At 42.1% G+C, this 15,445-nt stretch overlaps 1 protein-coding gene across 1 annotated transcript in view; it reads right to left on the bottom strand.

Annotated features, from left to right (window-relative positions):
• Window positions 1-15,445, bottom strand: part of FGFRL1 (fibroblast growth factor receptor like 1) — a 247,403-nt gene that overhangs the window by 37,405 nt on the left and 194,553 nt on the right. The gene's annotated exons all lie outside the window — the stretch shown is intronic.

Here is a 15,445-nt window from a genome sequence, read left to right as displayed (position 1 = left end):
CGATAAAAAGTCCACAGCCCATCTGTGCCACACCTCTTTTTCTGCATCTAAAAGCAGGGCCTGCATTAGTGGGTAGCAGCAGGCAGTGCAGTTGCCTGGGGCCCCATGCCCCGCAAAGCTAAGTTGCTCAGGTTTTGGCTTCAGCCCCAGGGGGCAGGGCTCAGGGCTGCGGCCCCAAGTAAGTCTAATGCTGGCCTTGCTCGTGGCTCCCCCAGGGAGCCTAAGACGCCTGGTTGAAAACTGCTCATCTAGTGAGTATTTCACTTGATTTTGAGCGTATAAAATAATCTTCCATTTAATATATATATATATCCTGCATGCAGTTAGCCAATGATAAAAGATAAGAGATACTTTAAATGTAAAACGTTAAAATACACAGGAAATTAAAATCCTTCAAACCACTCACAGTTTGATCAGATAATCTATCTACATTCAATTCAATGTAAAATTCTTCAGTGGACACTCTGGACTCCAGGTAGATTGTTCAGTACGAAGAGAGCAGATGTTGGAGGTGTCATGTAGACATTTGGACATATTGGTTATATCCGGTATAAAGTGCTTTGAGATCCTTGGGTGGAGGGAGTTATAGAAGTGCAAAGCTGAGTTGTGTTTCTCTCTCTAAAACCTGGATCTGTGGTAACAAGCAGCATTCCTTCATTGCAAAAAACCAAGCGTTTTTATTAATGCATTTCATTAAACCTACATGCTGTTATTTCAAAGGGTAATTATTACTTGTGGGTGACCCTGGATAGATTGTGAAGGATCAGTTTAAAACAGGGGTGGAGAACTTCAGGCCCGCGGCTGGATCCAGCCCCTTGCTGCAGTCCGGAAGCCCTGAGACTCAGCACCCCCACCCACCTGGCTGGAGCCATGAGCGCCGGCTTGCCCCGCTGCAGGAGAAAGCTAGGGTGCCAGGCCAGTCAGTCGGCTGTCCCTGCAGCCCTTAGGCACAGGGGCAATCAGGCAAGCTCCGAGTCCACGTGCACCTGCCCCTGCCCACAGGTGCCATCCCCGCAGCTCCCACTGGCCGGGAACTGTGGCCAATGGGAACTGAAGGGCAGCACCTGTGGGCGTGGGCAGCACACACCATGCAGAGCTGCCTGGTCACATTGTGGCCTTTTCCGGGAGCAGCATGGGGCCAGGCCAGGGCAGTGGGGGAGCCTGCCTTAGCCTCGCTGCACCACCTGAGGTTAGCGGTGCAAAGTCAGGGCCCACACTCCTCACCCCCTCTTGCACCACAACCCCTGGCCCCAGCCCTGAGCCCCCTCCCGCACCCCAGTCTCCTCCCAGAGCCTGCACCCCCACCCCAACCACATGCCCCAGCCCTGAGACCGTTCCCACACTCCAAACCCCTCTTCCCCAGCCCGAAGCCCCTTCTTGCATCCTGAACCCCTCATTTCTCTCCTACCCAGAGCCCAGGGGAAGCCCCAAGCCTCCCTCTCTCTCCCCTGCGGGGCTGTGTGTGGCCCGCAACTGAATTTTTCTGTGGGTCAGTGGCTCCTGATAGAAAAAAGGGTCTCTGCCCCTGGTTGAAAAGAAGCACTCTGATGCCCAAATGTATCCAAATCTCTTGGGTCTTCACACTCCAAGTGGAAATTTACACCAGTAAGAGAGTGTCTACCCTTCACGGCCTGTAACACTGGGCCACGAATCTGACTGACTTGAGTCTCTGCATCTGCAGCCCCATAAATCTCAGTGGCCTGGAACTCCCACATTCCATAGCATAGGCTCTGCGCCACAGATTGCATGCAAAAGTTACAAATTCATCATGCATGATAATAAAGGAATGTTCACTGTACTGTAGATACATCCAGAGGAAAAGGCACAAGACCCCTCAGAAAAGTCCACATTGTAATATGTTCTGAATGAAAGACTGTATCATGTGAAAACACTCCTAGTAATTGCTCCTGTTTTCATTAAATTTCCTGCTTCTGGGGTATCCTTCTGTTTTAACAAGCATAGCTTCTTGTCTCGTCTCTGAAAGACTGCACTACTATGGTTTATTATTACTATTTACTGCTGAAGTCGTTTAAATGGAGAAGGCATCCATATCCAAAACCAGCAAGTTGCTAGCCAGTCTCATACCAGCCAGATTAATGTGACACCTGAGATGTGTTTTCTTTTGAGATGTAGGAGTCTGAATGGCTGAAAGTTTCGGAAATATATGCAAAAGGAAAAAAAGCCATTGGATTTCAGAAACTATACATAGTTGATTCCATGGCCTTTTTAAGTGACCTTTGGTGATTTCATTTTGACATTCAGTTATAATTTAACTGTATCATAATAGTCAATGGCTTAAAAAAACCAACCTGTTCTCTGATCGTTTGAAATACTTCACTCTAGCTTATAAATAATTGGGAGCTGATACATTATCTGGTCTACTATTCTCACTGGCATATTATTTTACCCCATGGCTTTGTTCCTGCTCCGCAAGGGGGCTGCATGTGGTCTTATTGTTCTTTTATTTATGCCTCTTCAATGGTAACACACACCAGAGTGTTGTCACAGAGCGGGACCGCAAATTTATGGTGAGGTAACCAAGATGGAGAAAATGTCCCAGATCATGCCAAATCTTTACAAGAATGGTATTTAAACAGAAAGCTATACCCTTAAAAAACAAAACCCGGTAAACAACAGTTCTTAATTAGAATGTCATGATTAGTGTATCTATGAGCTTTAAATATAAGGCCTGGCTCCCTATTGAAGCCTAACTGGTCCTTTTGAAATTCCTTTATTAAACACGGCTCATATTATCCAGCTGACACATTCCCTTGTTTGTTTTGCTTGATGCTGACTTGTTTCCACTCTGAGTTGGTCGCTCCCAGGACTGCACTGGCTCAGTTTTCAGTTCAATTTTGCTTTCCAACAAGCTGACGGCAGTGAAGTAATTCCAAGGGCATTGAGAATCACCCACAACATACGGAATGTGTGCTGGCTGGCACCAGGGGCTGAGCCCAGCAAAACTACAGACACATACACAGTAGGAAGTCTGGTAAACCTTGTTCCCTGGGTAGACGTGTGCATAAGGAAAGGCCTTGATGATTAAACAATGAGTAAGTAAAGGGAAAGGGGGGTATGATGACTGCAGGCAAGGAATCAGATGCTGTAAACACCAAAGAGGGGGAGGAATTGTTTAGGCTGAATAATCAAAAGGACCATTATCATGAGTAATAGAAAGAAATTGAACAAAAGAACATCAGAAGTGAAAATTTCCTTACACTTGAAGAGTCTCCCAACGTGAAAAGCCCTATCACTGGAGCCATATGACACAGTCATGGTCAAAACACTAGATGGCATCATGAAGGGAACTGATGCATCATCATGCTACACTGATAGGGGTATAGACTAGCTTACTTAATGGGCCTATTCCAGCTCTTACAGCTGTAATTCTTTAAAAAAAAGACAAAAAGAAGATACACTCCTGTTCAGGTACGGAGGCAAGTTTCCTCACAACCTAACATGAAGCAAAGCTTTTTGGATCAACTTGGTCTGCCAATAACAACTAGGGGAATAATGAGTCACGATGTCACACTCACCTTATTCATGGAAGCATTCTGGTTAAGTCACTGGGTCTACATGAGTGTATAAGGCAACAGGATTCAACTTAATATTGGCACAGCCTGTTACAAACTGGTCTAGTAACCCACTGTGCAGTCATTATTCTGTTCTGAGTGGACCTAATTGCTGGGTTGCACATGCTTCCAAGCCAACTGGGATTTGGTAGAGTCTAGTCATTGTTTCTCATTCTGCGACCCTAGGGCACACTTCAGGGTTCAGACCTCTTGTCTGATACCCCTCCTTGGGACACAGGACTCCACCGTCATGCTGCCCTAGAACCTGAAGCCCATGTTTGAGAGCTCCTCAGCCACACATATTCCCTCAGAGTTCCTGCTAGGGTGTGGACTCTCTGGGCTTACTTGTCTAATGCCTTTGAGACAACATGGCAGGAAGGCAAGGCCCAGAGACTCAGCAAAGGAATTTCCTAACCACAGTGACGTTACTCTTAAAGCATTTGAGAGCTATAGCTCTTTGAAAAACACTAAAAATTCTGAGGCAGCTCTTCCCCTAGTCTTAGCTCACCCTCTAGTCAGTCCATGGTTTGTTAGTGATTCGAGCTGGGCAGAGCTTCTCCTCTCCGCTCTCTCCTGCAAGGTCTGCTTACGTGTGGTGATTGTTGAACCCCTTGCAGAGAGCAAATCCCGCTCTTGATTAGGGCCTCTGCCCTCTGTCTTTGTGCCTGGTTCTTATACTGTGAAGATCCATACCCACCAGTCATGCTTTGCCCCACTATCCTTTGCAGGCCATTGTTCCATGGGGATGGGCCACCACTTTAGAATCAAAGCTGATAGCCTCAGACTTTAACCTTGACAGTCCTTCAGTGAATCGTCAAACACCTTTCCCAGGGCTGGGCAGCTACCTAGAATGCAGCACAACAGGTTGTCCCTGAGCAAGTCAGAAGTAATGAGGCCACAGTGCCCATATTTCAACATAGGTACAAAACAGTTGTCACAATTTGATACAGTCACTTCTTTATCACCCAGTCCATTTAACCAGAATCCTTTGTGTTGGAATGAAAGGCCTTTAGAGGTAAAACCTTCTATTATATTGACTGGCTGTTTTGGCAGAATCTAGGAGTTTGTTTAAAAAGGTGCAGAAGGGTTTTCCTGTTTTTATTTCTAAAAGTACATTAAATATCACTCAAATAAATAGATGCTCCAGTTGAAGGCTGCATTGGCAACATCTCAGAAGTTGAAGAGATGCACCAATTTTGCATGAAGCAGAGCAGATGGCAGCCACCCTCCACCTTTAACATAGATGTTCAGTATACAGCAAGTACAATCATGGATGGGCATGTCAAGCTCCATCTTGATTTCCACAGCATTCTACTTCAACTACAGAAAATGAAGCTGGCTGCAGGTCAGATCATAGAACTCCTATATTGGACTCATGGGCTAAATTTTGTCTACACTTACTCTGCACAGAAACTGGTGCTGTGGGACTCAGGCATAGTCTATTTGTCACTTCTTTTTATTGTCTCTGGTTCCAAGAGATAAACGCCCTGTTTCTCGATTATAAATAATGGATTATAGTCATTGAAAGTAGAAAAGAAAAAACAATATCCTGGCTCTATATCATCAGTCAGTCTCTGTGTTTTTTGTTTTTTAAAGAGAAACAATTCTTCACATTTTTCATTTTAATTTAAAAAAAATAAAAATTGGAGAAAGTACGAATAGAGAAGGTATATATTGCCTCAGAACAAAGATATTTGTATGACTGCTGTGCAGGAGGTATTGAGATGTAAATGTGGTCAGTAGCTCAAAGATACTAAAGCTCCTTTTGCATGAATAGGTGTGTTAGTCCTGCTCTAATGGTCCTATAAAGGAAGGGGAGAAGGGTTAAGAGACCTGGGTTCAAGTCCTTGTTCTGCCACAGATTTCCTGTGTAAGCATCACCGAATCACTTAGCCTCTCAGTTCCCCATCTGTAACATGGGGATAATAGTATTTCTTTAACTTATGGGAATGTCATGAGGTTAAATATGGCAAAGAGTGTGAGGTGCTTAGATATTATGTTAATGGGGGCCATGAGTACCATAAATAGAGATTCCATTTGTGTGATTATATTGAGCTTACCTAAATTTCCCCATATAGTTTCACTTCCATGCAGTATTTTTTCTCATTTCCTGTCGTAAACTGTTGTAGCACGTACATTTTGTAATATTAAATGGCTGCCCATTTCTCTTTAGCTGCACTACAGTGATGGGCAAAATGATTCCTATATGTAAGGCCAAATTCTGCCTTCAGATACACATGCACAGAAACGCAAGTCGGAGCTGTACTGGAGAAGAATGGTGTTGAGGTTAAGGCACTAACTTAAGAGTCAGGAGATCTAGGTCTGTCCCTAGCTCTGCCACATGCCTCCCAAATGACTTGTGGGCAAATCACTTAATCTTAGCAGAGAAAGGTATAAAAGAATCCAAAGGTCAGATGTTAAAACTAGACAACTTCAGACTGCAAATAAGGTATAATTTTTTTAATGACGAGAATAATTAATCATTAAAACTAACCCAGGGTCATGGTGGATTCTCCATCTTTGACAACTGTTAATTCAAGATTGGATGTTTTTCTAAAAGAAGTAATCCGGGAATTATTTAGGGGAAGTTCTATGGCCTGTGTTATATAAGAGGTTAGATTAGATGATCACAATGGTCCCTCCTGGCCTTGGAATCTACGAATGTCTCTGTTCATCAATTTTTCCTGTGTAAAATGGGAATATTAGTTCTGCCTTGTCTATTTAGATCGTAAATTCTTCAAGGCAGTGACTGTTTTACTGTCTGTATATACAGCCATGAGCACAATGAGTCCCTGACATCAATTAGGAGCTGCTGTAATACAATTAATAGCTAAGGACAGTATTTGGCCATAGCTGTTTGGAATTCTTTTTTGGATGAAAGAATCAATATAAGGTATTGGTTATTAATTTTAACTGGAATTACATGACTGAAACCTTATATAACATATTATGGGAATGATCCAACACTCACTAAAGTCAATGGAAAGGTTCCCATTGGCTCAGTGGGATAGTGGATCATTCAAAGACTTGATAATCTATAACCATTTCCCTACCAGTATTTCCCTAAAAGGATCAAGTTCTTTCCCATTAATTAAGGTATTGCACAGCCATGAATGATAGAAACCAAAATTCAGAAGGAAGGGGAGGCAGCGGAAAGCACTAGTAGTAGAATCCTGCTGAAGTCCAGTAAAAGAAGTAAAAGAAGTCTCACTCTCCCAGTGCTTGCCAAGATGGCAATGATATAAGTTACTTCAAAAGTTATCGTTTTCACCATTTGAAGTTTCTGTCTGAAACCATGTCTAAGTTACACCCCAACTGCGTGTGTGCTGCTGGAGCTGGAGGTAACACACACCTCTTTACCAGCAGCAAAACAAGAGAGAGATAGAAAGACTACCTGATTAGTAATGTGTGTTACCTTGGGACATACACCATGCATGTATGGTTATTTGTGAGGGTCTTTTGATTTGTGATGCACCGTATAGCTTGTTGCCTTACAGCTCAAGGAAATAATAGCCTATGAGATGGATCTTGATAGAGTCAATGGGCCTATGACAATTTATGCCTGTTGAGGATTTTGTTCTTAAGAAATATTGTAAGGAACTGGTTAACGGGTCATCTTACCCACAGCTCTCGTTTTAAAAGAGTGTTGACAATCTATTTCAAAGTGTTGTTAATTTTTATTTTAATTGTCAACAGCATAGTCAGTTCTGCACAAAGCACAGACGCAGATAAGAGTTTGTGCCTGGTGTTGTACAAACTAAGGGCCAGATTCTGACCTCCTTACTCATATTGGGTGACACCCTCCTCCACAAGTGGTCCCACTGTGCTATTAGAGGAGTAAGGTACCACTGTGTGTAAGAGTATCACGATTTATCCCTAAATGATTGTATCCATTCTTGTGAACCTTTAATTTGGCTCTGGTCTTCACCATTACCACGAGACATACTACTTGGGGCCCAACAACAGTCTTGTACCTAGCAGGACCAAGGAATTCACAAGTGTTTGTACATGTGTGAGATTAGTAAAAGACATGAAGCAGCCATGACACAGGTTACCCTCCCATTAAAAAAAAAGGAAGCCCTACTGCAAAGGCAAATAAGACCGGGGTTTGGAGCAACCCTAATTGCAGTGCAGGTTAGATCACCTGTGACAGAATGGGAGCTGGGCAGATACTAGCTGGTATTGCTGATGTCTTGGTTTAGTAAAATGGAAGAGTTACCCAAAAAGGTTGGGAATCAGTGGTGTCGGTGAACTTGCTCAATGCAAGAAGGATTGGATGATCCAACAAATATTTCCAACTCAGACAACTTCTTAAGGAAGCAGAAAGAGAATAATTACAAGATTTTTTCCCCACCAACTTCCGCCACCACGCTTGGCTGTTTTGTTTTACCATAAGCTCCCAAGAAGTGAGGTCATTTATAAAACAAACCGGGCATTAAAACCACAACAGCTATAGATCAAAGTTGTTGACAAATGTAGCCAATGGAGAGGGGAGAAATGGCTTTTATGTCACACATTACTGCTTTTGAACAAGAAGAACATAACTGATCATGAATTACAAGGAAAATGGAACGAGCTAATCAAATACTCAATGCTCCGCAAAGATTGTCAAAAATGGATTGATTTAACCAGCTGCAACACAGTGGATAATAACAAATTTGAACTTTGCACTGTGAAAAGTAAGAGAGAAGCTCTTTGATTACAATCTAAAAGTCCAATAACTTACAGGACAAGAAAGTGGAAGAGCTCACTGCAGAAAATCATGGTTAAGAACAGATACGGTAACAGCGGCAGTACAGAAAACAGCTTTCTTTTATGTCTGCTAATTGCTGCACAGCAGACCTGCTCAGATAACAAAATTCCCAACACCCCTAACAATTCTGGCTCAGGACTGGTGAGATGCATGGGTCCTCTGCCTTCCTGCACATTACCCTAGCCAAGACTCAAATTGGGACCACTGTGGTCTGCAGACAGAAAACGTACTAGGTGTGCTAAAGGAAGCTTCATGCTGGTCCAGCAAGTATGAGCTCAGGTGCGGTGCTAAGCTGTTCTCAGCTGGGAGTTGCTCTGTGCATAGTCTACAATTACATCCTTAAAGTGGTCCTGAACAAGAGACATCACAGGGATACTAGCTACATATTTAGTACTGCTAAAATCTGGCTGGGACCATTATAGAGAGTCTGAAGATCACATTCTGATCTCCACTGTATCAGGGTAAGACCAGAGGAACTCCACTATAGACAACAGCATATACTTTTCTGTACCATATCACCATCATTGGAAGGATAGCAGAAGGAGCTAGTGACAGTATTGGGTTTCCAGAGGAAAGAACAATGGGAAAGACCCTGGCATGGCTGGCTAGAAAGCCATGAGGATCTCTGATGCCTTCCCCTGCTCACTTTTTTCCTACCCATATCCCTGCATTGCTGCTGGGCGGGATAGGTTCAAACTGCAGGTGCAAGAGATCCTCAAAAATCCTTTAATTTGTTACCATCTGTCATGGTATAATTCCCCACTCTGAACCTTAGTGTGCAAAAGATGGGGTACCAGCATGAATTCCTCTAAGCTCAATTACCAGCTTAGAACCTGTAGCGCTGCCGCCAACCAGGAATTTCAGTGCCTGGTACACTCTGGTCCCTCCAAAACCTTGCCCGGGGACCCCCAAGACCCAGACCCTCTGGATCTTAACACAAGGAAAGTAAACCCTTTCTCTCACCATTGCCTCTCCTAGGCTTCCCCTCCCTGGGTTACCCTGGAAGATCACTGTGATTCAAACTCCTTGAATCTTAAAACAGAGGGGAAAATGCACCTTCCCCTCTCCTTCTCTCTCCCCCTCCCAGACTCCCCCTGAGAGAGAAAGTAATCCTAACACAGAGAGAAAATAACCTCTCTCTCCCCTTTCCCTCCTTTCTCCCCACCAATTCCCTGGTGGATCCAGTCTCCTGGAGTCTCACCAGAATAAAAAAACAATCAGGTTCTTAAACAAGAAGAGCTTTTAATTAAAAAAAGAAAAAAACAGTAAAAATTATCTTTGTAAATTTAAAATGGAATAGGTACAGGGTCTTTCAGCTATAGACACTGGGAATACCCTCCCAGCCTAAGTATACAAGTACAAATTAAAATCCTTTCAGCCAAATACATATTTGAACTCCTCCCAGCCAAATACACATTTGCAAATAAAGAAAACAACCATAAGCCTAACTCGCCTTATTTACCTAGTACTCACTATTCTGAACTTATAAGAGCCTGTATCAGAGAGATTGGAGAGAAACCTGGTTGCACGTCTGGTCACTCAGAACCCAGAGAGAACAACAACCAAACACTAACAGCACACACAAAAACTTCCCTCCTTCAAGATTTGAAAGTATCCTGTCCCCTGATTGGTCCTCTGGTCAGGTGACAGCCAGGCTCACTGAACTTAACCCTTTACAGGCAAAAGAGACATGAAGTACTTCTGTTCTATTAACCCTTGACTATCTGTTTATGACATCATCCAATAATTTCAACCCTGATCCAGACACCTCTGCATTCTGGGAAACTTCAGACACATCTGTCTGTCTGTTCATCCATGTCATAGCATACAGAACAAATGGCAATTATACAGGGTTGACTATCATTGAATGCACTGAAGGATATCATCTGCTGCATTGATTTTTCTCTAGAAAGTTACATGCATCAAAGGATTCTTCTGCACAAGTGCCTCTTGGTACAACATACAGAAGTAGTACAAAGAACGCATAGGGATTATTCTACAAGAGGTTCTGAAACCTTCACTGCTGATAGTCTTGAAAGTGACAATTCAGAAAACTGGTGGCACCTGGGCCCATTGCTTTCAGCTCTTCTCCCATCCAAGCCTCTCACTGCTTCTCTCCCAGTTTCACAGACCAAGGTGAGGAGGGCTTCTGACTGCCTACTCAATGCTAAGATTTACTGGTCAGGCAAGGGGAGAAAGGACACAGGATTCTCCTTTGGTTTCTTGTGCACATTCTCCTCTACAGCTGCTGAACGTAACTTTAGCAAACATCAAGGAGAACAGGAGGCTTTACTGAATTAAAATATTTAACATACTGGCTAGTCATCGTTCCCTTTGAAACCAATACCCATCTGGGATTTGACTGCATGAAGACTGCTGCAGTCTTTCCATGCCATGTCCCAAAAAAGTTCAGGAGAGAAGCACATTGTTGTATATTGCATATGTACCCACAGAAAGAGAGGGTTGGAGTGCACATGAATACAAAAGCTCTTTATCACTACCCTTCGATAAGAGCCATTGCAAGCATTTTATTTTGTTCACTTATGTAGCACTATCAATAACCACTTACTGCTTTAAAGACAAGCATGGTCTGCTTTTCCAGGATTCTGATAACAATCACTCATGGCCTGTATTATTGCATTTCAATCCACTGCATGTGTCTTTTTTGAGAGATTCAGAGGTATAAGGGACACAGATTACAATCTGGCCCCAGAGCCAAGGCTTGATTTCTGACAAAACTGATACAACAAGCCAAATTCTGTTCTCAATTACAATAGAGTAACATTCCAACAAAGAACTGAGTGCATGTTTTGGCTTTAATTTAAAAAAATATTTCAATAATAAGTAATAATGTTTTTAAATAAACGATTAATAACAATTTGTAACAAATTGAGAACAGATACAATGGTAATCAGTGGGAATCGATCCCTGGAGCAGTAGCATCAAAAGCATAAGCCTCTACATCACTTGAGCTAAAGGAAAACTCTGTTAATTCTTATTAACTACTTGGTGTGGGCCAGCCACCATGGGAAGACTTGTTCACATGCTCCTAGCTGAAGTATACCACATAACAGTGGCTCTCAAGCTTTCCAGACTACAGTACCCCTTTCAGGAGTCTGGTTTGTGTTGTGTATCCCCAAGTTTCACCTCACTTAAAAACTAATTGCTTATAGAATCAGACATAAAAATACAAAAGTGTCACAAATTGCTTACTTTTTCATTTTTTACCACATAATTATACATCAATTAGAATATAAATATTGTTCTTACATTTCAGTGTAGTTTACAGAGCAGTGTAAACAAGCCACATGAATTTTTAGTTGGTACTGACTTTGCTAGTGCTTTTTATGTAGCCTGTTGTAAAATTAGGCAACTATCTAAATGAGTTGATGTACCTCCCAGAAGACCTCTGCATACTCCCAGGAGTACGTGTCAATGAATACGGTGAAGCAAGGAATGTTTGAAAAGATAACAATAAAAGTCTTCAGCAAGATCGGTGCTATACATCCCAGGGACAACTTGAAAAATTATAATGTGAAATCAATAGACGGCATCTCTGCTGAAACTGTTTACACATGAAATGAAAGCAGAATCTGAGTGCTGGAATATATGTGTGAGAGAAAAGAAAAAGTGGGTCAGTCTTGCTCTGATTTAATTGAAATTCTCAAAATTACACCTCTACCTTGATATAACGCTGTCCTCGGGAGCCAAAAAATCTTACCGCATTATAGGTGAAACTGCGTTATATCGAATTTGCTTTAATCCACCAGAGTGCACAGCCGCGCCCCACCGGAGCACTGCTTTACCGCATTATATCCCAATTCGTGTTATATAGGGTCACATTATATTGGGGTAAAGGTGTATATTTAGTGGCACCTGCCCCCTCTCCCACACCTGCTCACAGTGGAGTCAGACCAGGAACGAATAGGGCTCTATGTGTATTAGCACCTGTTCAACACAATAAAAAGGCAATCTGCAAATGTGCTCAGATTTTTTTTAAAGCTAACAACCACCCCCACCACACACACACTTTTCAGAAATATTAGCCATTTTCTTCTTCATTTCAGTTCTGGTAAGTCAGGTAACTGAAGCGTCAGAGCAGAACCATGGTTTAACAGAGCTAGCCCTGCCAAAGAAGAGAGGAGCCTTTTCTTAGATTTCTTCCAGTTTATTTCCATGACTTATCTTTTTATAAATGCAACTTCCTTCCAAGCTGATGAGGTGTCTCAAAGAAAATAAATAAATAAAATGGCTTATTTTATTTGAAGATAAGTGATTACTTTTGTGATAGAGTATGTCAGGTGTAAAGTTTAAAAACAGTGGAAGTAATAGTCTTTAGGCAAAACACACGATTGTTTCTGCCACTATGTCTATGAGGAAAAAAAAAGAGATTTTTAGAATTCTGCATAAAAGCATTTACAAATACCTTCCAGGAGCAGCTGTCATGGTTGATTTCTGAATTAAGCACTTAAAGCCAGGGATGACTTTTCAACCAGATGTTATGAATAACTTTTTGTATGTATTGTATTATTTTTGCCTGAGGAAAAAAATGGACATTTTTGAGACAGGAAAAGAACCATTAACATACGGTATTAAACAGTTTGCATGCATTTCAGCCTCTAACATCTTTATCTGGCCAAAAATGTCTCCAATTTGTCTCCTGTGAAAGCATTCACAAAACCAGAGCCATGCTGAAACCCTCCTCAGTCAGGCTCCAAACTGTGGCCTCAGGACTTGATGATTTCAAGATTTCGGTGCAGCAGACATAAGGCCATTGTAGACACCTGGGGCTATGTCACACAGTGATGCAAGTCACCAGTTAGGCGTTGTGGTTAGAAAATGAGTGTAAGTGATAATGCAGTGTAATTGACACTGATATGACATTCAGTGGGTGTGCCAAATGAGTGTGACTTACCCAAGGAGCAGAAGGTGTAAAATGTGTCAGCAATTGCAATTAACAGGATTGTGTAGCACAAAGCAGCCCTGGTGTATACAACAGGTCAGATTCTATGCTGACTTAAAGTCTTTCTTAAGCAGTAGGGTGTATGTACAACACAATAAGAAAAACAGGGAGACACGGTCAGACAACAAAAAAGAATCCCTTTTATGGAGCTCCTCAGCTCTTCCTGATATTAAAATAAGTCTTCATTATTAGTATTATTAATAACCTTATTGCAAAAGGTTCTCAATCTAAGGGTGAGAACTAAAAAGGAAACTAAAAAAGGACTTTCAGAGAGGTTTCCAGGCCTAAGAACATGGAAGTCTTGGAAGGGTGTGGCTTTTCGTGGTATTTCATCCTTGCTGCTTTTGATTCAGACCAGAACCTGGAAGTGAGAAAGGGCACAAGAAAGAAAAAATCATAGAAATGGAATTTTTTTGAATCACACAAAAGCTCAGTGTGAATTGTGTGCGAAAGCTAGAAGGGTTTTTGTTTTACTTAATTCGTTCATCCATCCGTAGTTAAAAAAAATCAGCTTTTCTCTTTGGAGTTTATGAATCAAAATGTTTGTACGAAGATTGTATCGGAGGGATTACATAAAGATGTCTTTAACAGTGGAGTCTCCCTTTGCTCATTCCATGAAGACCAGACTCCAGAAAGAAAACAACTTGCCAAAACATCAGTTTAATCAGTGAGTTCTAACTGACTGGAACAACACATGCTTGAAAATCTCCTGGAGCTGTTAGAAATAATAGTATAAAAAAGGGTGTCGGCTGTGCCTAAACTGGCAAACTCAGGATTGGAAAGGCAGATGTTGTCTGCAGCTCCACCCACCAGAATCTTATTGTCAATTTACCTAACAGCCTCTGCTCTATGGGTAAACTTACAATAAGAGTCTGGAAGCCAGCACTTATTACGCCAGGGTAAACCTTGCGCTGACACTTGCAGAATTGAGAGGGTGCAACTCTTGCTGGAAAAAAACAGAAAGTGGTTTGGAAATTGTCAAAGACAATTCTCCATTCACCCTAAAGGGGAACCTCTAGTAGCTTCTGAATCATTCTCAGAGAAATAATTGAAAAGGAAGATTTGGGGATTTCATCAGCACTGCTGATGCTGCATTTAAGGGCCAAAATTCAAGCCCTCAGATATAAACATGCCACACAGATATTGCACACGTATTTGAGCACAGATTCTGGCCTCATATTGCTAATCATGGACCACTGGGGACAGGCCTTGTCATTCTTGGTGTCCTCCATAGTTCTGAAAACATCGGTCCAAATGTATGCAGGATTCCTAGAGTCTCCAGAGTGCAAAAGAGATGAGTGAAATGCTGTAGGGACGGGGACAGCATGAAGTAGCAGCAAAACCTGTCAGTCACCATCATTTCGTAAGGCATCTGAATATTTCCTCACCTCATTCATAGTGGAGTAAAATCTACTTCTGTTCCATATCAGAGTCAGTGAAAAAATATGTACGTATAAAAGCTGTCCCATTGTCAGGGAAGACTATTTGCTCTACTAGGGCCAGAGAGGTTAACTTAAGCCCCAAAAATTTAGAAATGTTATGCCAGTGAAGCATGCTATGCATGCTTCTACCTAGACCAGGCACTGTTCTGAGCAGGTGCTTCCAGGATCCGGGATCTTGTCACTTTCACAAGGATGTTCTTGCACTCAAAATGGAGCAGATCTTAAAGTGAAAGAATTGGAGGATTGGAGGTGCCTCTCGACCACACCTCAAAGTACTGTATAGTTGGGTAGTGCAGCAGAGGATATGAGCCGTTTTAAAAGGTGTAGGACATATCCCTCTTTCCGAAGAAGTTGTAGGTAATTTCATTGCAAAAATGATTACAGGCTACCTTGCTAACAAATCTAAGTTGAAACACAAGGCTGTCAATTTATTCTTGGAATTTCTATAATCAGAGGTGATGCTAGCACTGGGGCCCCTAAACAGGAATATCTCCCTCTTTACCCCAACCACCCCCTTAAAATACTAACTGCACAAACCAAAAAAATACAGCAACACAACACGTGCTAACACACTTGATAATGAACACATGACTTGCAGTTTTTCAAGTACCAGAGAAGTTGTGTATTTATCCAGCTAAGTTGTATTCTCTTGTTGACAATCACTCACACTGTAGTTGGGCAGGCATATTTAGGACAAGTCACATCAATTATGACA

The sequence above is a fragment of the Gopherus evgoodei genome, chromosome 5, assembly GCF_007399415.2.
Source record: "Gopherus evgoodei ecotype Sinaloan lineage chromosome 5, rGopEvg1_v1.p, whole genome shotgun sequence".
NCBI lineage: Eukaryota > Metazoa > Chordata > Testudines > Testudinidae > Gopherus > Gopherus evgoodei.
The sequence above is the reverse complement of the archived record's forward strand: the minus strand, read 5'-3'. Positions and strand labels throughout refer to the sequence as shown.